This window comes from Scyliorhinus canicula, chromosome 7 (assembly GCF_902713615.1).
Source record: "Scyliorhinus canicula chromosome 7, sScyCan1.1, whole genome shotgun sequence".
NCBI lineage: Eukaryota > Metazoa > Chordata > Chondrichthyes > Carcharhiniformes > Scyliorhinidae > Scyliorhinus > Scyliorhinus canicula.
Window position 1 is genome coordinate 195,942,469 of NC_052152.1, and position 26,853 is coordinate 195,969,321.

The 26,853-nt window shown below is 47.4% G+C and overlaps 1 protein-coding gene across 2 annotated transcripts in view; it reads right to left on the bottom strand.

The window, feature by feature from the left end:
* The window catches only part of ppp1r16b (protein phosphatase 1, regulatory subunit 16B), a 217,541-nt gene that overhangs the window by 178,781 nt on the left and 11,907 nt on the right, over positions 1 to 26,853 (bottom strand). The window contains exon 1 of one of the 2 annotated variants that reach the window (XM_038803596.1): positions 9,163 to 9,277. The exons of the other annotated variant lie outside the window; for it this stretch is intronic. The gene's annotated coding sequence lies outside the window, so the exon portion shown is untranslated. Of the gene's footprint in view, positions 1 to 9,162; positions 9,278 to 26,853 lie in introns of those variants that run through there. 2 annotated transcript variants of the gene reach the window in all.

A 26,853-nucleotide genomic window follows, 5' to 3' on the forward strand; every position in this document is an offset into this window, starting at 1 on the left:
CCCTCCAATCCTTCTACTAATCACCTTAAATCTATGTTGCCTGGTAACTGACCCCCTCAGTGAAGGGAAACAAGTCCTTCCTAGCTACCCTTGTCTCAGTCCCTCATAATTGTGACCACCTCAATTAGGTCACCCCTCAGCCTCCTCTGTTCTAAGGAAAGCAACCCCAGCCTATCCAATCTCCCTCATCACTGCAATTTTCAAGGCCTGCCAACATTTTTGTACATTTTGCATAAATGTAACATTTTGCTTTGTGCTTGAACTGTCTAATACTAAAAGCAACTTAGGAGCTGAAGCGCAAGTGGGAGGAGGAGCTGGGAGGAGAGACAGAGGATGGTCTCTGGGCGGATGCATTGACTCTACTCAACGCGACCACAACTTGTGCCCGGCTCAGCCTAATCAAATTTAAGATCGTTCACCGGGCCCACATGACAGTGGTCCGGATGAGCAGATTCTTTGGGGTGGAAGACAGGTGTGCAAAATGTGCGGGAGGACCAGTGAACCACGTCCACATGTTCTGGGAATGCCCAAAGCTTAGGGGATTTTGGCAGGGGTTTACAGATGTGATGTCCACGGTGTTAAAAACAAGGGTGGCGCTGAGTCCAGAGGTGGCGATGTTCGGGGTGTCGGAAAACCTGGGAATCCAGGAGGAGAAAGAGGCAGACGTTCTGGTCTTTGCTTCCCTGGTAGCCCGGAGACGGATACCATTAGCTTGGAGGGACTCAAAGCCCCCGAAGTCGGAGACCTGGCTATCGGACATGGCTAGCTTTCTCTGTTTGGAGAAAATCAAGTTCGCCTTGAGAGGGTCAATGTTAGGGTTCACCCGGAGGTGGCAGCCATTCATCGACTTCTTCGCCGAAAATTAATCGTCAGCAGAAGGGGGGGGAGGGGGGTCAGTTTAGCTTAAAGTAGGGGGTGAATAAAGGAGGGACCTGTAAGGGAGGGAGACGACTTTTGCACTATGTTTATAGTTTCATGTACATTGTTTATTGTGTTGTTGTTATACTACCAAAAAAAAACCTCAATAAAATGTTGATTGAAAAAAATAATAAAAACTTGAGTTTATGCCGCACCTTTAATGTAACAAAATGTTCAGGTTGCTTCGCAGAAATGTTATCAAATAAAAATTGACACTGAGCCACAGAAGAAATTATTGGGGAAGATTATCAAAAAGTTGGACAAAGAAATAGGTTTCAGGGTGCGTCTTAAGAAAAGAGAGGTAGAGAGATGGAAAGGATTAGTGAGGGAATCCAGAGCCTCGAACCCTTGATGGCTAGTGGTTTCAGGTGCATTTGGTGGAGCAGTTAAAATGAGGCACGCCTGGGTCATCGTGCAGACATCTAGGAGGGTTACATGGCGGGGGTGTATTACGGGAATGGGCAGAGGAGAGGCCACGAGGAGTTTTAAAACAAGGATAGCAATTTGAAAATAAAAGTTGTTAACCGGGAGCCAATTAAGGTGAGTGAGCACAGAACTAATGGGCAACTGGAACGTGGCTCGAGTTAGGACACAGGCAAAGTTTTGGAAGATCGCAAGTTTTCAGAGGATGGGAGATGGAAATCCAGGCAGCATGCGTCGGCTTGACAAGTTGAGAGGTCACAAAGGCATGGATGAGGGTTTCAGCAGCAAATAAGCCGAGGCAGCAGCATAGTCAGGTGACATTTCTGAGGCCTGGTCATGGCTCGATTGTGTGGCTAAAGCTCATGCCAGGTCCAGTGACTCAAGGTTGACAACAGAGCAGCAAGAAGCTCTCGATCAGCACCAAGTGGAAACACATGGGCTGGCTGAAATAATTGCACTTGAATAAATTGCATTCAAATCATGCAAACATAGACTAAGAACTCACATTTTACTAGAGGGTACTTAAGGTATGATTCGGTCACAATATTGTCCTTTAGAATGGGGCTTGGTGAGGGGCGGCCAAAGTACGAATGGATGAGAGAAGGTAAAAAGAGACATAAAACATAAAATCAGAGAATTTACAGTGCAGAAAGAGGCCATTCAGCCCATCGGGTCTGCACCGGCTCTTGGAAAGAGCACCCTACTTAAGCCCACACTTCCACCCTATCCCTGTAAACCAGTAACCCCACCTAACCTTTTTTAGGCACTAAGGGGCAATTTAGCATGGCCAATCCACCTAACCTGCACATTTGGACTGTGGGAGGAAACCGGAGCACCCGGAGGAAACACACGTAGACACGGGGAGAACGCGCAGACTCCGCACAGACAGCGACCCAGCGGGGAATCAAACCTGGGACCCTGGAGCAACTGTGCTAACCACTGTGCTACCGTGCTGCCCAGATTGCTTCCAGTGGGCGAGGGGTCTATAATGAGGGTACATAAATATAAGATCAAATGCAAAGGAGGACACAGTGTGGAATGTGTTTCCTGTACAACAGAGGGCTGTGAAGCCTGAGGTTTGCATTATCAAAATGAGCGGCTAAGGCACAAACCACCGGCAGTTAAGGGAGGGAGGTTCCAGGACACTGACTCAGCAACATTGAAGGATTGGTGATACAGTTCCAAGTCACGATTCAGATCAACTTGGAGAGGACCAGCAGGTGGTGAAGTTTCCATATCCATCTGCTGCCCAAATCCTTCCATGTGGTGGAGGTCACGGGTTTGGAAGGTACTATCGAAGGAGCCTTGGTGAGTTATTCACTGTATTTGAGGGTGATACACTACTCCTATCATAGAGCAAGTCAATGATTAAGGCTGGTGGATGGGGTGCCGATCAAGCAGGCTGTTTTATCCTGGATGGCCTTGAGCTTCTTGAGCATTGCTGGAGCTGCATCCATCTAGGCAAGTGAAAGATCTTGTTTTGTGCCTTGTAGATGGTGGACAGGCTTTGGGGAGTCAGGAAGTGAGTTTTGTTAGTTTTTGTCAGTATTGTCACTGCAGTAGAACAGCTTGGGTATGGGCGCAGCTTGCTCTGGAGTGCAAGTCTTCAGTAATACGGCGAGAATGTTGTCGGGGCCCTTAGGGCGCAATTCTCCGATTGTGGGATAGAGCGTTTCACGACAGCGCGAAACGGGCGCGGGTAGTAGCAATTCTGGCCCCCCCGCAGGGGGCCAGCACGGCGCTGGAGCAGTTCACGCTGCTCCAGCCTCACTTCCTGGCGTGCACTGGGGGCGGCGCCAACCCGCGCATGCACGGTGACTTTACGGAACTCTCTGGCCCCGACGCAACATGGCGCGGGGATTCTGGGGCCAGACGCGCAACAAAGTAGGCCTGGAAGGGGGGGGGGGGAAAGAGGCCGGCCCACCGATTGATGGGCCCCAATTGCGGGCTTGACCCCATCGGAGGCCCCCCCCTCCCCCCCCCGGGGCCCCATAAGCCGCCCCCTGATCCTTCGCACAGAGTTCCCGCCAGCAGTGACCAGGTGTGGACGGCGCCGGCGGGATTCTGCTTTGTCCGCATGGCCCATTCAGGCCAGAGAATCGGTGGCCCAGCCTCTTACAGCGGCCCGCGCCAAACGCACCAGCACAAACGGCGCCGATTCTCCGCACCTCGGAGAATCGCGCGCCGGCGTCAGGGCGGCGTGGCGCGGTTGCGGCGATTCTCCGGCCCGGTGCGGGGCTGGGAGAATCGCGCCCGTAATCTTTGGAGTGGCCAGCGCTTCCAGCCATTTCTTGATATCACATGGAGTGAATCAAATTGGCTGTAGGTTAATGTCTGTGATGCTGGAAAGCCAAGATGGACCATCTACACGGCGGTTCTGGCTGAAGATGGTTGCGAATGATATGCCTTTGGTACTGGCATGCTAGGCTCCACCATCAATAGTTTTTCTAATTGTGCACCACCATTGGGCACAGCATGTGGCTGGTCTGCAGAGCTTTGATCTTATCTGCTTGTTGTGTGGTCATGTGGCTCTGTTTATGAGCATATGATATAGCTGGACCAAGTTGGCTAACTTTTTATTCCACATCTATCAGTTAAATTTAAATTATTCCAGCTGCTTTGGTGGAGTTCGAACTCATTGCTCCAGAGCACTATTCCAGACCTCTGGCTAACTAGTCCAGTAATTTTATTATGTTACGATTCCTAACATAGTCAGTTTGCCATGAAAATGGCTCAGTAAAAGTCTGGCTCTCCACTGCAATGTTTTTAAACAGGCAAACTAATCAATTTCATATTCCTAACATTCGCGCCAAAAGTGCCAGGCAATGATCATCTCCAACAAGAGAGAATCTAACCTTCGCCCCTAAACATTCAATGGCATTACCATTGCTGAATCCCCCACCATCAACATCCTGAGGATTACCATTCACCAGAAACTGAACTGGGCCAGCCATATTAATACTGTGGCTAAGGGCAGCACGGTGGTGCAGTGGGTTAGCCCTGTTGCCTCAGGGCGCCGAGGTCCCAGGTTCGATCCCGGCTCTGGGTGACTGTACATGTGGAGTTTGCACATTTTCCCTGCGTTTGTGTGGGTTTCGCCCCCCCCAACCCAAAGATGTTTGATAGATGGGCAGCACGGTAGCATGGTGGTTAGCATAAATGCTTCACAGCTCCAGGGTCCCAGGTTCGATTCCCGGCTGGGTCACTGTCTGTGCGGAGTCTGCACATCCTCCCCGTGTGTGCGTGGGTTTCCTCCGGGTGCTCCGGTTTCCTCCCACAGTCCAAAGATGTGCGGGTTAGGTGGATTAGCCATGCTAAATTGCCCGTAGTGTCCTAATAGTAAGGTTAAGGGGGGGTTATTGGGTTACGGGTATAGGGTGGATACTTGGGTTTGAGTAGGGTGATCATGGCTCGGCACAACATCGAGGGCCGAAGGGCCTGTTCTGTGCTGTACTGTTCTATGTTCTACGTGCACGGTAGGTGGATTGGCCATGCTAAATTGCCCCTTAATTGGAAAAAATTGATTGGGTACTCTAAATTTTTTTTTTTTTAAATACTGTCACGACAAGAGCAAGTCAGAGACTAGGAATCCTACAGCAATTAACTCACCTCCTGACTCCCCAAAACCTGTCCACCATCTACAAGTCGGGAGTATGAAGGAATACTCTCCACTTGCCTGGATGAGTGCAGCTGCAGCAACACTCAAGAAGCTTAACACCATCCAGGACAAAACAGCCCCGCTTGATTGCTCCTCCTTCCACAAACATTCAAAACCTCCACTACCGACAAACAGTGGCAGCCATGTGTACCATCTACAAGACGTGGTGCAGGAACTCACCAAGGCTCCTTAGGCAGCACCTATCAAACCCACGATTGGTACCAGAAGGACAAGAGCAGCAGGCACCTGGGAACACCACCTCCTGGAGGTTCCCCTCTAAGTCACTCACCACCCTGACTTGGAAATATATCGCTGTTACTGGGCCAAAATGCTGGAAATCCCTCCTTACACCTCAGCGACTGCAATGGTTCAAGAAGGTAACTCATCACACCTTCAAGGACAATTAGCAGTGGGCAATAAATGCTGGCCCAGCGAGAAAGCCCACATCCCAAAAACAAATAAAAAATAGATTGTCCATCTGAAACCAGATCTAGTTTAAATTTGTGCTGCGAGCAAAAAGGTTCCACTCACACGTACACAATTGGGTACCAAGGATACGTCTTCCTGATCAATCTTTGACACTGAAAAAAAGGTGACAGCCTCCCTGTCTTTTCATCAAAAGAGAACCGAGTTCTCACGGTGCCGAGGTCCCAGGTTCGATCCCAGCCCTGGGTCACTGTCCGTGTGGAGTTTGCACATTCTCCCCGCGTCTGCGTGGGTTTCGCTCCCACAACCCAAAGGTGTGCAGGGTAGGTGGATTGGCCATGCTAAATTGTTCCTTAATTGGGAAAGAAAAAAGAATTGGGTACTCTAAATTTATTTTTTTTAAAAGAGAACAGAGTTCAGATTCAACCAGGTGCGCACAGTAGGACTCATCCCTTTCTCCGGTGCTGGAAAACCTGTCTGAAATAAGCTGAACCCAATGCCCCCCCCCAAGGGCATTGGGCCTACAGCACTAACTTCCCCAAAACTGAACAGAGATTGGATATTAAATTGACAGGAATGCCTATAGAAAATTAGTTGTACCAATAAAGAACAGCTGACGCAGAACAATAGAATTTCTTATATTTAAATAGCACCTCATCATATCATTGGAATGTCTCAAATCATTTCACAATTAATTACTGTAACAGTACAGTGACTAGTGTGTTGGTACACGCAGCAATCATTCTGCATTGGTAATGTTTCGCAAATAGCAATGAGCAGGATGACTAGTTAATTTGTTTCTCCTGGACCCACCCAGTGACGTTGGTTGAGGCAGAAATGTTGGCCAGGTCATGAGGAGAATCTTCTTCCCTTTCAGTAGTTACAGGATCATCAAAGTCCAAAACAAACATTGGCCGATATTGGTCAACATTGGCTCTCCATGAAGTTAAAATTCCCATCTTTGTGTTCATCTCCCTACATGGACTCGTTCTCCCCCTTCTGAGACCTCCTCCACTTGTCCAGCTTTCCGAGATCTGCCTCTACATCTTGCTGCACAGCCTTGATACCCATCAACCCACCAACAACAGCCATGCCTTCAGCTGCTTAGTCCTTAAGCTCTGCACGTCCCTCCCAATGCTCTGCATTTAGACCATAAGACCATAAGACATAGGAGCAGAACTAGGCCCCTCGACCCATCAATCATGGCTGATATTTTCTCATCCCCATTCTCCAGCCTTCTACCCATAACCCATGATCCCCTTGTTAATCAAGAACCTATCTATCTTGGTCTTAAATACCCTCAGTGATTTGGCCTCCACAGCCTTCTGCAGCAAAGAGTTCCACAGATTCACCAGCCTCTGGCTGAAGAAACTACTCATCTTCCGTTTTAAAGGATCGTCCCTTTAGTCTGAGATGGTATCCTCTGGTTCTAGTTTTTCCGACAAGTGGAAACATTCTCTCCACATCCACTCTATCCAGGCCTCGCAGTTTCCTGCAAGTTTCAATAAGATCCCCCCTCATCCTTCTCAACTCCAACGAGTACAGACCAACTGCTCCTCATATGACAAGTTCTTCATTCTAGGGATCATTCTTGTGAACCTCCTCTGGACCCTTTCCAAGGCCAGCACATCCTTCTTTAGATACGGGGCCCAAAACTGCTCACAAGACTCCAAATGAGGTCTGACCAGAGCCTTATACAGCCTCAGAAGCACATCCCTGCTCTTGTTCTAGCTCTCTTGACATGAATGCTAACATTGCATTTGCCTTCTTTGCCGACTGAACCTGCACATTAACCTCAGAGAATCGTAAACAAGGACTCCCAAGTCCCTTTGTGCTTCTGATTTCCTCAGCATTTCCCCATTTAGAAAATAGTCTATGCCTAAATTCCTCCTTCCAAAGTGCATAACCTCACACTTTTCCATATTGTATTTCATTTGCCACTTCCCACTCTCCTAGCTTGTCCAAATCCTTCTGCAGCCCTTTTGCTTCCTCAAACTTAGCAACAGTGCCTTCAGTACCTTCTTCCATATCATTAATGTATATTGTGAAAAGTTGTGGTCCCAGCACAGGCCCCTGAGGCACATCACTAGTCACCAGCTGCCATCCTGAAAAAGACCTGTTTGTCCTCACTCTCTGCCTTCTGCCAGTCAGCCAATCCTCTATCCAAGCCAGGATCTTACCCTGAACACCATGGGCTCTTAACTTATTTAATAATCTCCTATGCGGCACTGTGTCAAAGGCTTTCTGGAAATCTAAATAAATCACATCCACTGGTTCTCCTTTGTCTAAGTTCCTTGTTACCTCCTCAAAGAACTCTAACAGATTTGTCAGACACGATCTCCCTTTGACAAAGCCGTGCTGACTCAGTCCTATTTTACTATGCACTTCCAAGTACTTTGCGATCTCCATAGATGTTGTCAGACCCGCTGGGTTCTCCAGCACTTTCAGTTGTTATTACAAGCTCAAATCCTGTTGCAGGGCCTGAACTCAGACCTCTCTTCTGATTCATGGACAAGAGTGTTACTGACTTGAGTGGTGATAATATCAAAGTGATGCCGGTTAGTGAATGTATGTGTGGGAAATAGCGAAATGTTTAACTCCAATAGTGCAGGCAAAATTATTTTGCTCCCAACTATTACTCCCCTCACCTTAAGACCATAAAAATTCAACATAAAAATACCTGCTAAAAAAATGTCACTTAATAGAATTATACAACACAAGGAGGCCCATTTAGGCCTGTTTGTCTGTCGCCTCTTTGCAAAAGAGGTATCTCGTTAATCCTACTCCCAAACTGTTACCTTTGCAGTAACACAGTTTTTCATTTTAGATAGAATTAGAATCATAGAAATCCTAGAGTGCAGAAGGAGGCCAATCAGCCCATCAAGTCTGCACCATCCCTCTGAAAGAGCACCCTGCCTAGGCCCACACCCCCACCCAAATCGCCATAGCCCCACCTAACCTGCACATCTTTGAACTGTGGGAGGAAACATGAGCAGCCGGAGGAAATCCACACAGACGCGGAACGTGCAAACTCCACACAGTCACCCAAGGCAGTAATTGAACCTGGGACCCTGCCACTGTGAGGCAGCTCTGCCACCGTGCCACCCATACCTATTCCTTTTGAAAGTTACTATTAAATCTATTTCCAACACCCTTTCAGGCAATCCATTCCTGATCCATACTAACTCATTGAAAAAAAAGATTTGCCTCTCCAATTTGCCAATTAACTCAAATCTGTGTCCTCTACTTATACCAGTGGAAACAGTTCCTTGCTATTAATTCCATCAAAACCCCCAAAATTCTGAATACACCTCGTAAATCTGACTTTCCCCATCTCTCTTCTCAAGCGAAAAAAGCTAGCTTCTCTGGCCGTGCGTTTATCATAACTAATTTAAAATGAGGATTGTTTTAAAAATGTAATCCAAGTTGAATATTACTTCCAGGGGCTGGTTTAGCTCACTCGGCTAAATCGCTGGCTTTTAAAGCAGGCCAGCAGCACGGTTCGATTCCCGTACCAGCCTCCCCGGACAGGCGCCGGAATGTGGCGACTAGGGGCTTTTCACAGTAACTTCATTGAAGCCTACTCGTGACAATAAGCGATTTTCATTTTTTTCATTTTCAGGTAGCTTAATATTTGATCTTCAAATATCACATGGCAACACAGACAGAAAGATTTAAAATTATCAAAGGTACAACACAAATATAAAACATCAAATAAAATTAGACTTTTTATTTACCTGAGAAAGCTCAGCTGTTTCGTAGTAAAACAAAGTTTGTCAGATCCACGCAACTTTTCAACAGAACAGTCGGTACTCCATTTTACCTTTAACACATCCTGTTCAAAAACACCACTTGATTGCAAACTGACAAGCTACTTCCTCTGTGCATGTCACCGGGCTTGAGTTTCCATCAGAAACGGCAGAAAGGAAGCCAGGGTCCTGATAATGTCGCTGCTTCAAACATCGTGGCAGGACCGTCAGAAAACACATGTACACTCGGAAAGCAATACCACGAAATGAAGATTGCACAAAACCTAAATATCAAATCACAGCAGTTTTGAACCTTCTTCAGACTCTGATACACTTTAGGGTTATTTTGGCTTCATTGACGCACAGGTGTTTCCTGGCACTCAAAACAAATTTTCGCAAAATTTTGTAAACAAAACATTTTAAAACGTTTTAAACTTTTGGTGGAGGATAATAGGACTAAGCGCAATTAGCACCATGAAAAAACTAAGATAATCAGAGAATTTACAGTGCAGAAGGAGGCCATTCGGCCCATCGTGTCTGCACCGGCTCTTGGAAAGAGCACCCTACCCAAGGTCCACACCCAGTGGCGGACTGGCCAGGGTGTCAGCTTGCCAGATGGCAAGTGGGCCCCTGATGAAGTGGGCCCCCATGTCAAATAAAAATGCAATAAAGAAACAAACACAGTCAACTGTTTTAGTAATAAAAAGAAATAAGAAAAAAAGAGAACAGGACACGAATAAGCAGTGCATGAAATGAAACGAAGCAGGGGAGGTAGTGGAAGGATGTGGAATAGGGGGGCCCGGGTCGGGCATAATTAAGGAAATTCCATGTTTTCAGCAAGAGTGTGTGAATTTAAAGATAAAGTTACGTTTCATGATTTGAGATGGTCGGCAACTTCAAAGGATATCAAGCAGTAGTCTTGGTTCAACTGGTACATCGGTCCGGGGCCCGGAGAGCCAAGAAGGGGCCCGTGAATCTCTGAAGGGCCCTTAAAATTATAATTAATTAGATAAATAAATCTCCAACTTCTTTCCTGAGATTTGTATTCTAACTTAATAAAATATAATTGTTTTTAAAAAGAGCAATACCAAATAAAAATGCAATAAAGAAACAAACAAATAATCACTCAGTGTATGAAGGAACGAAGCAGTGTTAAACGGATGTGAAAAGGAGTTCACACGGGTCGGACATAGTTGGAAATCCACGTTTTCAGCAAGAGTGTGAATTTAAAGATAAAATTACAGTTCGTGATTTGAGATGGTCAGCAACTTGAAAGGATATCAAGCAGTACATAGGGTCGTGAGGTCACCGAAAAGGAGAAGCGGTACCTTTGACCGTGAATCATGAGGTCAAAGATATTGAAGTGATAAGCCATGATCCGTAAACTCAAAGGGTTGCGACTTGTAACACTACACTGGTATCAAACTGGACATGTTAACTTTGGTCGTGGGACCATTTTTAATGTCTTACTATAGTCGGACCAAACTTCTAAGTTTCAACAGTTGTCTCAGTTGCTTGCTGGTGTGAACACTGGACAGTGGATTATCTCCTCTTCTGAAGCTGCATAGGCCACAGTAGTATTGACTAATGAACATAGCCTATTGAAGTGTAAGTAAGTTATTTTATAATTTTTATCAAGTAGGTTTATCTGGCGTTGCTTCAAGTTATTCTTGCAATCATCAATATTCATTTTTCCCAATGTGGGCTATTTTTAATTAAGTTTTTATTTCAGGAATATTACCCCTACCGGCATCGAAAAGAAAAAGCATAAATCTGGGTCACTAAAACGCAAAGAACAAAAAGAAGCAGAAAGGAAGGATTCAGCCAAGCGATGCAGGCCTATTACAGAGTTTATACTACCACAAGCACAATCCACATCAATATCCAGTTCTGCAACAAATAATCAAGAAGCAAGAAACAATGCTCATGGTGATGATGCAATGATATGCGAGTTACAAGAACAGAGAAGAGCTACTTTGAATGTAGAGACAAATACAAGTGCATCCATTACTAATCAACCCAGGCCCAATATTTCTTCTGGCTTCCTTGTTCCGGTATCTGTACTGCCTGTAGTTGCAACATCTGAACACATAGCTTCAACTAGTGACAGGGAATCAGATATTCCTTCAAGCATAAATGACTTGGTTTCTGAAGCACATCCTGTAAATGAACCTACACAAGAAAATGAAAGATCAATTACTGGAATCTTCCAATATCCATCACGAGCAAAGCTAAAACAGTTTTTTGCTGAACATCCACTTCAGCCACTTGATGATCTGCCATTTGATGCTCGTTTGTATGAGAGCAAAATTATGAATGACTCAGTCCCAAGAAAATGGCTAACATATAACAAAGAAAATAGATGCTAATATTGTTCATACTGCTTAGCCTTTGAGTTTCCCAACACTTGTAATCCATCACCCTTTGTACGTGGCTTTAGTGACTACAGGCATATTAGCCAGAGCTTGACTTTATATGAATCGACAACAACACATGTCAGAAATGCTCAGCAATATATCAGTGTGGTTAATGATGGCACCTTAGATAGATTTTTTGCAGCATCACTAATTAAAAGGAAAGAAGAAGTATTGAAGCAGAGAAGTATTGTCATGAGGATTATAGACATCATTAAGATGTTAGGCAAGCAAGCACTTCCTTTTCGAGGTCACAGAAATGAATCGGCCTACATTCGATAATGAGGTTCTGAATCATGGCAATTTTTTAGCTACAGTGCAGTTGATGGCAAAATATGACCCCATTATGGCAGCTCACGTTTCTGCAGTGCAAAACAAGTCTAAACAAAGAATCAAACGATTAGAGCAACAAGGAAAGGCTCAAAGTAAAGGCCGTGGTGGACTTGTTACATACCTGAGTAAAATAACTATAAACATGTTCATCAAAATTATGAAGAATATGATACAAGAAAGAATTAGTCATGAAGTTTCTCAAGCAAAATATTATTCTATTCAGATTGATTCAACACAAGATAATTCATCCATCGATCAGTTTAGCATTATTATTCGGTATGTGCTTAAAGGTATTATCTGTGAGCGACTACTTTCAGTTGTGCCAAGTAATGATGGTACAGGACAGGGACTTTTTGATCTATTGATTGAAACATTACAGCATCTTAAAATTGACCCCCAAAAATGTTTATCTGATAGCACAGATGGCACTGCAAGCTACCATGGCCAGTATAATGGTTTACAAAGTAAAATTGCTGATGTGGCTGATCAACATGTTCATATATGGTGCTATGCCCATGCCTTGAATTTGGTGATAACTGAAACAACAAAATGTTGTGTGCCTGCAGTTTCTTTTTTCAATTTGCTCCAGAATATAGCACCTTTTGTGAAAGCATCATACAAGAGAATGGCTGTATGGATAGAAGTTGTTGGAAAACATCTAGGACAAGAAAAAATGAAATGATTAAAGCTAATTGGTGAGACCAGATGGTCAGGAAAATCCAATGCAGCAACAACTATATTTGGACGTTTTGATGATGCCGCTGCCAGTACTTTCGTAAATCTATTGACATGCTTATCAATGATACAAGATTCAGAAAAGTTTGATGTAAAAACAAAACATGAAGCAAATGTTTTACTTCAAAGTCTTCTAAAGTTTGAAACCATATTGACAGCATTTACTTACTTGTATACATTTGAAACTACAACCCCGTTATCAAGTTATCTACAGACAAGTGGTTTAGATATGTTTACTGCATGGGGTTTGGTAGATTCAGCTACAACAAAGTTGAAGGAACAGACAAGAACATTTGATAACGTTCACAGCAAGGCTTTGGAATTAGTAAATAAATGTAATGACAGGATTTCACAGATGAATATGGATGAAAATCAAACATTGGAAATTGATGCGTTGGAAACAGCATTGCCAGTTAAGAGGCAGAGGAAGAAGAAAAGAATGGCAGATGAGCTTATTGATGATGAAAGAAATTCCTCAGATTCTCTAGCTGATTTTCGAGTAAATGTGTTTAACCTAATAATGGATCGCATTGTCCAGTCACTAGAATCACGCTTTGTACAACACAAACAGTTGTATAAAGATTTGTCCTGCTTGGACCCAGCAAAGTTTAAAACTATTGCAGAGAAGGGCCTTGAAGATGAAGCATTGGAAGGTATTATTAAGCTGTTTCCACAAATCAGCAAAGATCAAGTAATATTGGAATTGTTTTCTTTTGCTTCAAACTTTTTTTTAAATAAATGTTTTTTATTGAGTTTTCATATTTTATATCCAACAAATTAGTAGAGAGAAAAAAAAAACACGCAAAAATTAACATATTTACAGGTAAGCACCTTCGTAATAACAACTGTGGCCGCCCCCTTTAGCCGGCATACATATTTTATATTCCCCAATATGGCCGAGGCACATGTTTATAGGCATTTATTTATAGTTTGGTTTTGGGCCTTAGCTAGCCATCAAACCCCCATAACGAACCCGTAGCCCTCTTCCCCCCCCCCCCCCCCCCCCCCCCGGCTACCTTCCCCCGATTCACGTCCATTTTCCCCTGATTCTTGGCCACCCGACTATTCTTCCTCTTGTACGTTGGCCACAAACAGGTCCCGGAACAATTGCATGAATGGCTCCCACGTTCTGTGGAAGCCGTCGTCTGACCCTCGGATGGTGAATTTGATTTTCTCCATTTGGAGAGATTCCGAGAGGTCGGACAGCCAGTCTGCAGCTCTGGGTGGTGCTGATGACCGCTAGCCAAACAGGATTCTACGGCGGGCGATCAGGGAGGCAAAGGCAAGGGCGTCCGCCCTCCTCCCCAGGAATAGATCTGGCTGGTCTGAAACCCCGAAGACCGCCACTATCGGGCATGGCTCCACCCTCACCCCCACCACTTTGGACATAGCCTCGAAGAAGGCTGTCCAGTACTCCACAAGTCTGGGGCAAGACCAGAACATGTGGGCGTGGTTGGCCGGGCCTCTTTGGCACCGTTCACATCTGTCCTCCACCTCCGGGAAGAACCTACTCATACGGTTTCTTGTTAAGTGGGCTCTATGTACCACTTTTAGTTGCGTCAGGCTGAGCCTTGCGCACGTGGAGGTGGAGTTGACCCTATGCAGTGCTTCGCTCCAGAGTCCCCACCCTATCTCCATCCCCAGATTCATTCTTGTTGCGTCCAGTACGGTGTCGTCCCTTTCTACCAGTCGGTCATACATGTCGCTACAGTTCCCTTTCTCTAGGATACTTGCGTCCAGTAGGTCTTCCAGTAGTGTCTGTCGTGGCGGTTGTGGGTACGTCCTTGTCTCCTTTTGTAGGAAGTTTTTGAGCTGCAGGTACCTGCTTCAAACTTTGATGTATTAAAGCTATTGCTTAATGATGGTGAGAATATGGATTCCAGTTGCAACAATTGTAAAATTTGCAGCACTTACCCATCGTGTGTACTAAAAATTCTGGCATCCAACAGACTTCATGACAAGGCATATGATAACCTTTATGAACTTTATAAAGTCATCTGCACACTATCAGTTACTCAAGTCCATTGTGAGAGGACATTTTCAAAGCTAACGATCATAAAGACAAGGTTAAGAAATTCGCTGTCTGAGGAGAATTTGGAATCATACATGTTGCTATCCATTGAAAAGGAATTGTTAGATGAATTGGATGCAGAAGCAATTATTGGCAGATTCGCACAATCATCTAGCGAACACAAACGATTGCTCTTAATACAGTGGACTGCATGCAATGCTCTATTGCGCTTTTGAACTATCTGTTAATGTGTAAATTGTGCAGTAAACTATTTAAAAATATCAACCAATTACTTAATATTTTTTTTAAATTAAAAATTCAATTATAACATTCTATATTTACATTTGTTATCTACTGCCAGTAATATGTACAGTACATGTACACTGTAATTACTAAGAAATACACATTTCTTTCCACAAAAATTTTAATTGTACCCTTTTTTCCATATGTATTTTTTGAAAATGTTATTTATTCGTTATGAAAATTAAAGGATAGCATTGTAGTTGTGGGTGGGCCCCCTTTGTCTCCTGGCAACCAATATTTTTAGACCCAGTCCGCCACTGTCCACACCTCCATCCTATCCCAATAGCCCAGTAACCCCACCCAACACTAAGGGCAATTTTGGACACGAAGGGCAATTTAGCATGGCCAATCCACCTAGCCTGCACATCTTTGGACTGTGGCAGGAAACTGGAGCACCCGGAGGAAACCCACGCACACACAAAAAATGAAATGAAATGAAAAATGAAATGAAAATCGCGTATTATCACGAGTAGGCTTCAATGAAGTTACTGTGAAAAGCCCCTAGTCGCCACATTCCGGCACCTGTCCGAGGAGGCTGATACGGGAATCAAACCGTGCTGATGGCCTGCTTGGTCTGCTTTAAAAGCCAGCGATTTAGCCCAGTGAGCTAAATCAGCCCCTAATGTGCAGACTCCGCACAGACAGTGACCCAAGCCAGTAATCGAACCTGGGATCCTGGAGCTGTGAAGCAATTGTGCAAACCACAATGCTACCGTGCTGCCCTAAAGATGTTTGTGACAGAACATGGATATTTCCTTGTTGCTCTAAAGCCAATGTGATTTCTTGGGAATGATTTTGATCGACAGGAAAAGTTTGAGGGAAATTTTCCAAGGCACGTTCCCCTCTATTGATCTACTTTTAAGCCTGCTAGGCCACTCAGAACTGCCTCTGTGTTTATGTTAACTTTGATAATTTTATCCCAGTCCTCCTCCCTGATTTCTATACCCACATCGTCCCTCTCATTAGTGAACACCGACACAAAGTTGACACAAGACCCCTATCTACGTCCTCCAGTTCCACACACAAATTACCACTGTGGTCCTTAATTAGCCCTACGGTGGGCAGCATGGTGGTGCAGTGGTTAGCACTGCAGTCTCACGGCGCTGCGGTCCCAGGTTCGATCCTGGCTCTGGGTCACTATCCTTGTGGAGTTTGCACATTCAAAGAAGAACAAAGAAAAGTACAGCACAGGAACAGGCCCTTCGGCCCGCCAAGCCTGTACCGATCATGCTGCCCGTCTAAACTAAAATCTTCTACACTTATTGGGTCCTTATCCCTCTATTCCCATCCTATTCATATATTTGTCAAGATGCTCCTTAAATGTCACTATCGTCCCTGCTTCCACCATGTCCTCCGGCAGTGTGTTCCAGGCACCCACTACCCTCTGTGTAAAAGACTTGCCTCGTACATCTCCTCTAAACCTTGCCCCTCACACCTTAAACATATGCCCCCCAGTAATTCATCCCTCTACCCTGGGAAAAAGCCTCTGACTATTCACTCTGTCTATGCCTCTCATAATTTTGTAGACCTCTATCAGGTCGGCCCTCAACCTCCATCGTTCCAGTGAGAACAAACCGAGTTTACTCAACCGCTCCTCATAACTAATGCCCTCCATACCAGGCAACATCCTGGTACATCTCTTCTGCACCCTCTCTAAAGCCTCCACATCCTTCTGGTAGTGTGGCGACCAGAATTGAACATGATACTCCAAGTGTGGCCTGACTACGGTTCTGTACAGCTGCAACATGACTTGCCAATTCTTATTCTCAATGCCCCGGCCAATGAAGGCAAGCATGCCGTATGCCTTCTTGACTACCTTCTCCACCTGTGTTGCCCCTTTCAGTGACCTGTGGACCTGTACACCTAGATCTCTCTGACTGTCAATACTCTTGAGGATTCTACCATTCACTGTATCTTTCCTACCTGCATTAGACCTTCCAAAATGCATTACCTCACATGTGTCCGGATTAAACCCCATCTGCCATCTCTTCGCCCAAGTCTCCAAACGATCTAAATCCTGCTGTATCCTCTGACAGTCCTCATCGCTATCCGCAATTCCACCAACCTTTGTATCGTCTGCAAACTTGCTAATCAGACCAGTTACATTTTCCTCCAAATCATTTATATATACTACGAACAGCAAAGGTCTCAGTACTGATCCCTGCGGAACACCACTAGTCACAGCCCTCCAAATCAGAAAAGCACCTTTCCGTTGCTACTCTCTGCCTTCTATGACAAATCCAGTTCTGTATCCATCTTGCCAGCTCACCTCTGTACCTGTGTGACTTCACCTTTTGTACCAGTCTGCCATGAGGAACCTTGCCAAAGGCCTTACTGGAGTCCATATAGACAACATCCACTGCCCTACCTGCATCAATCACCTTTGTGACCTCTTTGAAAAACTCTATCAAGTTAGTGAGACACGACCTCCCCTTCACAAAACCATGCTGCCTCTCACTAATACGTCCATTTGCTTCCAAATTGGAGCAGACCCTGTCTCAAAGAATTCTCTCCAGTAATTTCCCTACCACTGACGGAAGGCTCACCGGTCTGTAGTTCCCTGGATTATCCTTGCTACCTTCTTAAACAAGGGAACAACATTGGCTATTCTCCAGTCATCCGGGACATCACCTGAAGGCAGTGAGGATCCAAAGATTTTGTCAAGGCCTCAGCAATTTCCTCTCTAGCCTCCTTCAGTATTCTGGGGTAGATCCCATCCGGCCCTGGGGACCTATCTACCTTAATATTATTCAAGACGCCCAACACCTCGTCTTTTTGGATCTCAATGTGACCCAGGCTATCTACACACCCTTCTCCAGACTCAATATCCACCAATTCCTTCTCTTTGGTGAATACTGATGCAAAGTATTAATTCAGTACCTCGCCCATTTCCTCTGGATCCACACATAGATTCCCTTGCCTGTCCTTCAGTGGGCCAACCCTTTCCCTGGCTACCCTCTTGCTTTTTATGTACGTGTAAAAAGCCTTGGGATTTTCCTTAACCCTATTTGCCAATGACTTTTCGTGACCCCTTTTAGCCCTCCTGACTGCTTGCTTAAGTTCCTTCTTACTTTCCTTATATTCCACACAGGCTTCGTCTGTTGCCAGCCTTCTAGCCCTGACAAATGCCTCCTTTTTCTTTTTGATGAAATGAATTGGGTACTCTAAAAAAAATTTTTTTTTTTCCAAATAATTAGCCCTACGCTTTCCTGGTTATCCTTTTACCTTTTAATGTACTCGTAAAACAATTTAGGATTTTTCTTTATTTTACCACCAGTGTCCTTTCATGTCCCCTTTTTTTGTTCTCCTAATTTCCTTTTTGATCTCCTATTTTCCTTTTCAAGTTCCCTCTTGCACATTCTATATGCCTCTCGGGCTTTTGCTGTTTTGAACCCTCAATATCTACCCTCCCCTTTTCTCCTTGTCCAATGCTGCATATCCCTCTATATCCAGGGTTCACTGGATTTGTTGGTCCCATCCTTTTCTTGATTGGAACATGTTAGCCCCGTACTCTCCCCTATTTCCTTGTTGAATGTGTCCCACTGTTCTGTCACAGATTCACCCAAAAGTGTCTGCTCCCAGGCCACTCTGGCCAAATCATATCTGATCTTATTAAAAATCGGCCTTCCCCCCAATTTAGAATTTTGATTTAATGGCCGTTCCTTGACCTTTTCTATAACAATCTTGAATCTAACAGAGTTATGATCACTGTCTGCAAAATGCTCCCCCACTGATACTTCAACCACTTGACCGCTTTGTTACCCAAAATTAAATCCAGGGCCACCCCCTCTCTTGCAGGACCTTCTACGTACTGGCTTAAAAAGTTCTCCTAGATGCATTTTTAAAATTCTGCTCCCTCTAAACCTTTCACACTATGGCTACTCCAGTTAATGGTGGGGAAGTTGAAATCCCCCACTATCACTACGTTATTACTTTTGCACTTCTCTGACATTTGCCTACATATCTGCTTTTCTATTTATCTCGGACTGATAGGGGACCTATAGGACACTCCCAGCAATGTGATTACTCCTTATTGGTTTATAACTTCTACCCATATGGCTTCAATTGAAGAGCCTTCTAAGATGTTGTCCCTCCTTACTGCTGTAATGGATTCCCTGATCAAAATTGTGATACCCCCCCTCCACTCTTTTCCCTCCTTCCCGGTCTCCTCTGAAGATCCTAAATCCTGGATTATCAAGCTGCCAATCCTGCCCCTCTCTCAACCATGTCTCAGTGGCAGAAACAACATCATACCACCATGTTTTAATTTGTGCCCTCAACTCATCTGCCTTGTCCATCAGACTCCTCGCATTAAAAATACCATCCAATCTTGCCAAATCTCCCTGCGACTTAACTGGCTTATAATGTCTTTACCTTCCTGACTCACTTGCTGTCTCTTTTAATTTTGGCTGTGCATCTCCCCCTGCTGAAATGTCTCTCAGGATCTCACCCCTCTACACAATTAGATTAAACCCTCCCCAATAGCGCTAGCAAACCTCCCTGCAAGGACACTGGCCGCATTTCGGATCAGGTGCAACTCGTCCACCTTGCACAGATCCCAAAAAATGGCTCCAATGTCCCAGAAATCTAAAGCCCTCCCTCCTGCACCATCTTGACTAAACTCCTATGTCTATACTCACTGGCATGTGGATTTATGTCGAACATTAGGGGACATAGCCTCAAAATAAGGGGAAGTAGATTTAGGACTGAGTTTAGGAGGAACATCTTCACCAAAGGGTTGTGAATCTATGGAATTCCTTGCCCAGTGAAGCAGTTGAGGCTCCTTCATTACATGTTTTTAAGGTAAAGATAGATAGTTTTTTGAAGAATAAAGGGATTAAGGGTTATGGTGTTCAGGCCGGAAAGTGGAGCTGAGTCCACAAAAGATCAGCCATGATCTCATTGAATGGCGGAGCAAGCTCGAGGCGCCAGATGGCCTACTCCTGCTCCTAGTTCTTATGTTCTTATTACATGGTTTGTCTTTTCTTGTCTTTCCTTCATGTATGACACAAACGTCAGTGTGTTCTTAAAGTATGGCAGGAAACAAATCGCAACTGGGGGACACAAGCGGGGGGGGGGGAAGGAAAATGGTGCAAACATATTTTCCAGGATGATGCACACCGTGGGAGACATATATTGGAGGTAAGCCAACTATTGTGCCTCAGATCTATGTTTGCATTTGTATCTGTCGCTATGTGCCTGTGTGGGTGTAAAGATGGCAGCTTGTCCTTGTCTACATGTATAATAAATGCTACCATTTATCAAATTGGCCACACACTGCTGTCTGAAGATTTCACAAGAATGCACTTCCTCAAACAGGAAAAAAGATTTCCTTGAAACACAATGACACTTAAAGATGCATTTGAACTTTCGTATAATTTTTAGACTCAGTATCTCTTCTTCATGGCTCTTTTGCCAATTAGCTCAAATTTTGTCCTCTGGTTATTGGCCTTTTTAACGGTGGAAGCAGTTCTTTACTCTATGAAAACTCCCCAAAATTCTAACACATCTACTGAGTTGGGAGGGGGGGGGGGGGGGGGGGGGGGGGGGGGAGTTCCCGACTGAGTTTGAAAATTGGCTGCCATGCTTTAGCAACCTTTGTTTGGAGGCCGGGCGCATCAGGTTGTACGGAACACATTGTATCCAGTCTTCGGGGCCTGGGGCAGGTTGAACCTCCTGACCACTTGTCTTTTGTTATCCTGTTTTCAATGCTCATCGTGAGGGTTTGGAGGTGGTTGGTCGTGTTGAGTCACCTCCTCCGGCTGGGCCTAGGTTCCCAGTTGACCGGGCATCGGGGCGACGACATGATGGCACTTTGTTCGAAGGAATCTTTGGGAGATCCTGAGGGTTGTTCAACGATCTTGACATAGCTTCGGCCTTTCCAAGCAGCAATGATGGTGCTATTACCCTGCATTTCATCAATAACCCTGGACTTGGGCTCCCTTCTGATTATGCTGTTGATTTCCTGTTATCGGACGTGACCTACTGGCCGCAACCCGCCTGAAGGAGGCGCGACGCAGCCAATAGATTACAGGAGAGGCCTCTTCTGGGATTTAACCAGCTCGCCACGCCTCGTGAGATCTAGCAGGATCTCACGAGACGTTGTGAACTGGATCCTGCCCATTGTGGGTGGGATCATTACCTGGCAAAGCTGCATATTAGAGTAAATAGCCAGTCTCAAACTAACATGCAGCTCGCCTGATCTACACGAGGCTTTGGGATCTAACTCCTTCGCCTCAGAGACCTTAGACAAGTGCCTTTCAGTACTGGTCCCCACAAACGAAGACCAAGTGGAGTGGCACTTGGGGGGAGACCCCTGGGTGGTTGGCATCCAGGAAGAGTGGCACCGTGGCACTGCTGGTGCCAGCCGGACACTGCCAAGGTGCCCAGGTGGCACTGCCAGGCTGGCATTGCCATGGTGTCTGGCTGGCATTGTGCCAGAAATCGGGCCCAGGGGTTCTATGCCTGTGTGAGATGGGGTGCGAGGGAGCTCCCGAGGATCCCCATATAAGTGAGTTGGGGCTTTGGGGGGATTGGGGGAGGTTGCATCGACGGGGTCCAGAGATCTGGGTGCCATTTAAAAATGGCGTCCCAATCTCCTCCTACACTGAGGAGTTCAGGCAGGCGGAGCTCCTCAATGCAGGAAAAGGGACGAAGTGCGACCTTGGCCGACTCTGTTGCAATTGGGTTAGATCACACCCATTGTCTTTTCTCCGAGCAAGAGTCGATGAGGTGTGAGCACAAGGGTAATCTGTTATCTTGTTTTAGCAGAAATCATATTGAGTGGGTGATCTGATATGTGGCGCGGGATTTTCCAACCCCCTGCCGGGTCCGAGAATCGCCCGGAGCCGGCGTCAATCCCGCCCCCGCCGTGTCCTGAATTCTCCGCCACCCGAGATTCGGCAGGGCCGGGAATCGCGCCGCGCCGGTCAGCGGGGCCCCCACGGCGATTCTCCGGCCCGCGATGGGCCGAAATCCCGCCGCTGACAAGCCTCTCCCGCCAACGTGGATTAAGCCACCTACCTTACCGGCGGGATTGGCAGCGCGGGCGGGCGCCGGGGTCCTGGGGTGGGGCGCGGGACGATCCGACCCCCGGGGGGTGCCCCCACGGTGGCCTGGCCCGCGATCGGGGCCCACCGATCGGCGGGCAGCCATGTGCCGGGGGGGCACTCTTTTCCTTCCGCCTTCGCCATGGTCTTTACCACGCCGGTTTGACGTCAGCAGCCGCTGACACTCCGGCGCATGCGCAGACTTACGCCGGCCGGCGAAGTCCTTTCGGCCTCAACTGGCGTGGCACCAAAGGCCGTTCACACCAGCCGGCGGAGCGGGAACCACTCCGGCGCGGGCCTAGCCCCTCAATGTGAGGGTTTGGCCCCTAAAGGTGTGGTGAATCCCGCACCTTTGGGGCGGCCCGACGCCGGAGTGGTTCACGCCACTCCAACACGCCGGGACCCCCCGCCCCACCGGGTAGGGGAGAATCCCCGCCGTGGTTTGAGCAGTCTAGTTTTGTAAAAATGCGCTGCAATCCTTGCAGTTCTGACAAGGGAGTGCATTTTTGACACCCATTATCGCACTTATAATGAAGATGAGTGGAATTGGGAGAATTGGTCCCCTTCCCTCAACGCCCAATTATTGGAAGTCTTGATGATTCTTCTTCTCTTCGGTGATGGGGTCTCCCCGGTTGAGGCTGGTATGATTGTTGTAGTGGTAGCGCCTTTGGTGCACTGTCCTGGGTGTGATTGGTGAGGTGCAGGGCCTGCTGGGTGTCCTGACTGTGTCAGCGTGTGCTGGATTAGGCAGGTCCAGTACTGTGGTAGGTGTCCTGTTGCATGACCCTTCTCGAAGGCACTTATTAGGGACATCCTGAAAGGCTGGGTTCTCCTTTTGATGTGTTTGAATATCCTTGGTTGATGGACTCCTTTGCGCACAAGGACCCTTGGTTGAGCCGAGTCCTGTAATATGATTGATATCCTGTTGCCACCTCCCCCCCACTTCATGGCTGGGACGTTCTCTTGTTTGAGTAGTTTTTTGCTCTTCTTCATGAATAGGTTGTGGCCGTGCGCTGGAGGAACATGGACTGTTGGCTGGGTCCTGGACCTCTTTTATCCTGGAACCCTCTGCTCCTGGTAGCTCTCCCTCTTTTTTCTTACCCCGGTTCAATTAGGTTGTTGGGAGGCACTGGCGTAAAGACCATAATCCAAACCTACAGCTGCCGGTCCACTCTGTATAGCTATGTGAAATGATGATCCTTTTGTTCTTAGAATCAATGGTGCGGAGACAGACCCTTCAGCCCAAACTGGTCCATGCCAACCAAAAAGACCATCTGAGCTGACCCCATTTGGTCCACATCCCTCTAAACCTTTCCTATCCATGTATCTGTCCAGATGCATTTTAAATCTTGTCAATGACCCTGCCTCAATCCTCCGGCAGCTCATACCACCCTCTGCGTAAAAAAGTTGCTCCTCAGGCTCCCATTAATTCTTTCCCCTCTTAACTTAAACCTATGCCCCCTTGTTCTCCATTCCCCAACTCTGGGAAAAAGACTGAGTGCATTCACTCTATCCATGCCTCTCGTGATCTTATACACCTCTATAAGATCAGCCCCCTCAGTCTCCTACGCTCCCAAAGAAAAAAGTCCCACACTGTCCGATCTCTCTGTGCCTGAGGTTGGGGTCATGTTGCATTGTGTGGTATATGTATAACATCCTTTTAGAATTGGCTTCTCGCGCATTTTCTCTGTATTTTTCCTTTTTTTTTGTTACACTTGTTGGTTCCTGCAGAGGTACAGACGGGTCTGGTAGCTGAGGGGTGGCGGTGTGTCACTGATGCCCGTGGTGCTGCTGGAGTTGGGGGGGGGGGGGGTGTGCCGGTGCCCGCCCGAACATGCTGCAAATAATTCATCCTGAGCTCTCCTGGTTGTTGTGAGCTAGGGCCACATGGGGAGGTATGCACCACTTTACCATGTTTTCATTGCCTTATCCTTTGCTCCCTTGTTCTCTGGTGGTGCATTTGGAGGAGTCAAATTGAGTCTCATGATTTTACTGAGCCAGCTATCCTGCTGTTCTCCTCTGTATCCTTGTATTTGGAGACTTTTGTTTTGCTGAGCTATACCATTCCTGTGGTTTTTTTTTTTTTTTTTAATTTTTTTTTATTGGAATTTTTTGCAGAAAATATAACAAAAAGTATAGCAAAAAGCAGTAATATGCAACTAACAGCCCCATAACACCCACAATTCCCCCCATACCGTAACATCACATGTATCACATTCCCCCACCCCCCCCCAAACAAGAGAACTTAACCATAAATTAAAATTAGATAAATCAAATTTAAATAAAATAAGCTAACATAATCAACGTCCCCCCCCCCCACCCCCCACCCCCCCCCACCCCCCCCCCCCCCCCCCACCCCCCCCCACCCCCCCCACCCCCCCCCCCCCACCCCCCCCCCACCCCCCCCCCACCCCCCCCCCCCCACCCCCCACCCCCCCCCACCCCCCCCCACCCCCCCACCCCCCCACCCCCCCCCCACCCCCCCCCACCCCCCACCCCCCCCCCCCACCCCCCCCCCGCCATGTCATTGATCCAGGTCTCCACGCTTGGGGGCCTCGCGTCCTTCCACTGTAGCAAAATCCTTCGCCGGGCTACTAGGGACGCAAAGGCCAGCACACCGGCCTCTTTCGCCTCCTGCACTCCCGGCTCTACCCCAACCCCAAAGATCGCGAGTCCCCATCCTGGCTTGACCCTGGATCCCACCACCCTTGACACCGTCCTCGCCACCCCCTTCCGGAACTCCTCCAATGCCGGGCATGCCCAGAACATATGGGCATGGTTCGCTGGACTCCCCGAGCACCTGGCACACCTATCTTCACCCCCAAAGAACCTATTCATCCTCGTCCCAGTCATGTGGGCCCTATGCAGCACCTTGAATTGAATGAGGCTAAGCCGCGCACACGAGGAGGAAGAATTTACCCTCTCCAGGGCATCAGCCCATGTCCCGTCTTCGATCTGTTCCCCCAGTTCCCCCTCCCACTTCGTTTTCAGCTCCTCTACTGACGCCTCTTCCTTCTCCTGCATAAGCTTGTAGATATCGGATATCTTCCCCTCCCCGACCCAGACCCCCGAGAGCACCCTGTCACTCACCCCCTTCGCGGGGAGCGCAGGGAATCCCTCCACCTGCCGTCTAGCAAATGCCTTTACCTGCAGATATCTAAACATGTTTCCCGGCGGGAGCCCAAATTTCTCTTCCAACTCCCCCAGGCTCGCAAACCTTCCGTCGATAAACAGGTCCTTCAGCTGTCTAATGCCCGCTCTATACCATCCCCGAAATCCCCCATCCATGTTCCCCGGGACGAACCTATGGTTCCCCCTTAACGGAGCCTCCATCGAGCCCCCCACTTCTCCCCTATGTCGCCTCCACTGCCCCCAAATCTTGAGGGTAGCCGCCACCACCGGACTCGTGGTATACCTCGTGGGAGGGAGCGGCCACGGCGCCGTTACCAGGGCCCCCAGGCTTGTATCCCCACAGGACGCTCTCTCCATCCGTTTCCATGCTGCCCCCTCCCCCTCCATCACCCACTTACGCACCATCGACACGTTGGCCGCCCAGTAATACCCCGAGAGGCTGCCGCCCCTTGACAAACTCCGCTCCAAGAAGACCCTCTTCACCCTCGGGGTGCCATGCGCCCAAACAAATCCCATGATGCTGCTGGTCACCCTTTTAAAAAAGGCCCTAGGGATAAAGATGGGCAAGCACTGGAAGAGAAACAAGAACCTCGGGAGAACCGTCATTTTGACGGATTGCACTCTGCCCGCCAGCGATAGCGGCACCATGTCCCACCTTTTAAATTCCTCCTCCATCTGTTCCACTAGTCTGGTGAAGTTAGAACATAGAACATAGAACAGTACAGCACAGAACAGGCCCTTCGGCCCTCGATGTTGTGCCGAACAATGATCACCCTTCCACGTAACCCGTATACCCATAACCCAACAATCCCCCCATTAACCTTACACTACGGGCAATTTAGCATGGCCAATCCATCTAACCCGCACATCTTTGGACTGTGGGAGGAAACCGGAGCACCCGGAGGAAACCCACGCACACACGGGGAGGATGTGCAGACTCCACACAGACAGTGACCCAGCCGGGAATCGAACCTGGGACCCTGGAGCTGTGAAGCATTGATGCTAACCACCATGCTACCGTGAGGCCCTAAGTTAAGCTTATGAAGAGCCCCCCAACTCCTGGCCACCTGCACCCCCAGGTACCTGAAACTCTTCACTGCCCTCCTGAAGGGGAGCCTCCCAATTCCCTCCTCCTGATCTCCCGGGTGCACTACAAATACCTCGCTCTTTCCTAAGTTCAGCTTATAGCCCGAGAAGCCCCCAAATTCCGCTAACAGTTCCATCACCCCCGGCATTCCCCCCTCTGGGTCCGCCACATATAACAGCAGATCGTCTGCATACAGCGATACCCGGTGCTCCTCCCCCCCCCGCACCAGACCCCTCCACTTCCCCGACTCCCTCAACGCCATGGCCAGCGGTTCAATCGCCAGTGCAAAGAGCAGGGGGGACAGGGGACACCCCTGCCTGGTCCCACGATAAAGCCTAAAATACTCCGATCTCCTTCCATTTGTGACTACACTCGCCATCGGCGCCGCGTAAAGCAGCCTCACCCATTTGATGAATCCCTCCCCAAATCCAAACCTCTCCAGCACCTCCCATAGGTACCCCCACTCAACTCTATCAAACGCCTTCTCTGCATCCAGCGCCACCACTATCTCCGCCTCCCCCTCCACTGCCGGCATCATGATAACATTGAGCAGTCTCCGCACATTCGTGTTGAGCTGCCGCCCCTTGACAAACCCTGTCTGATCTTCATGAATTA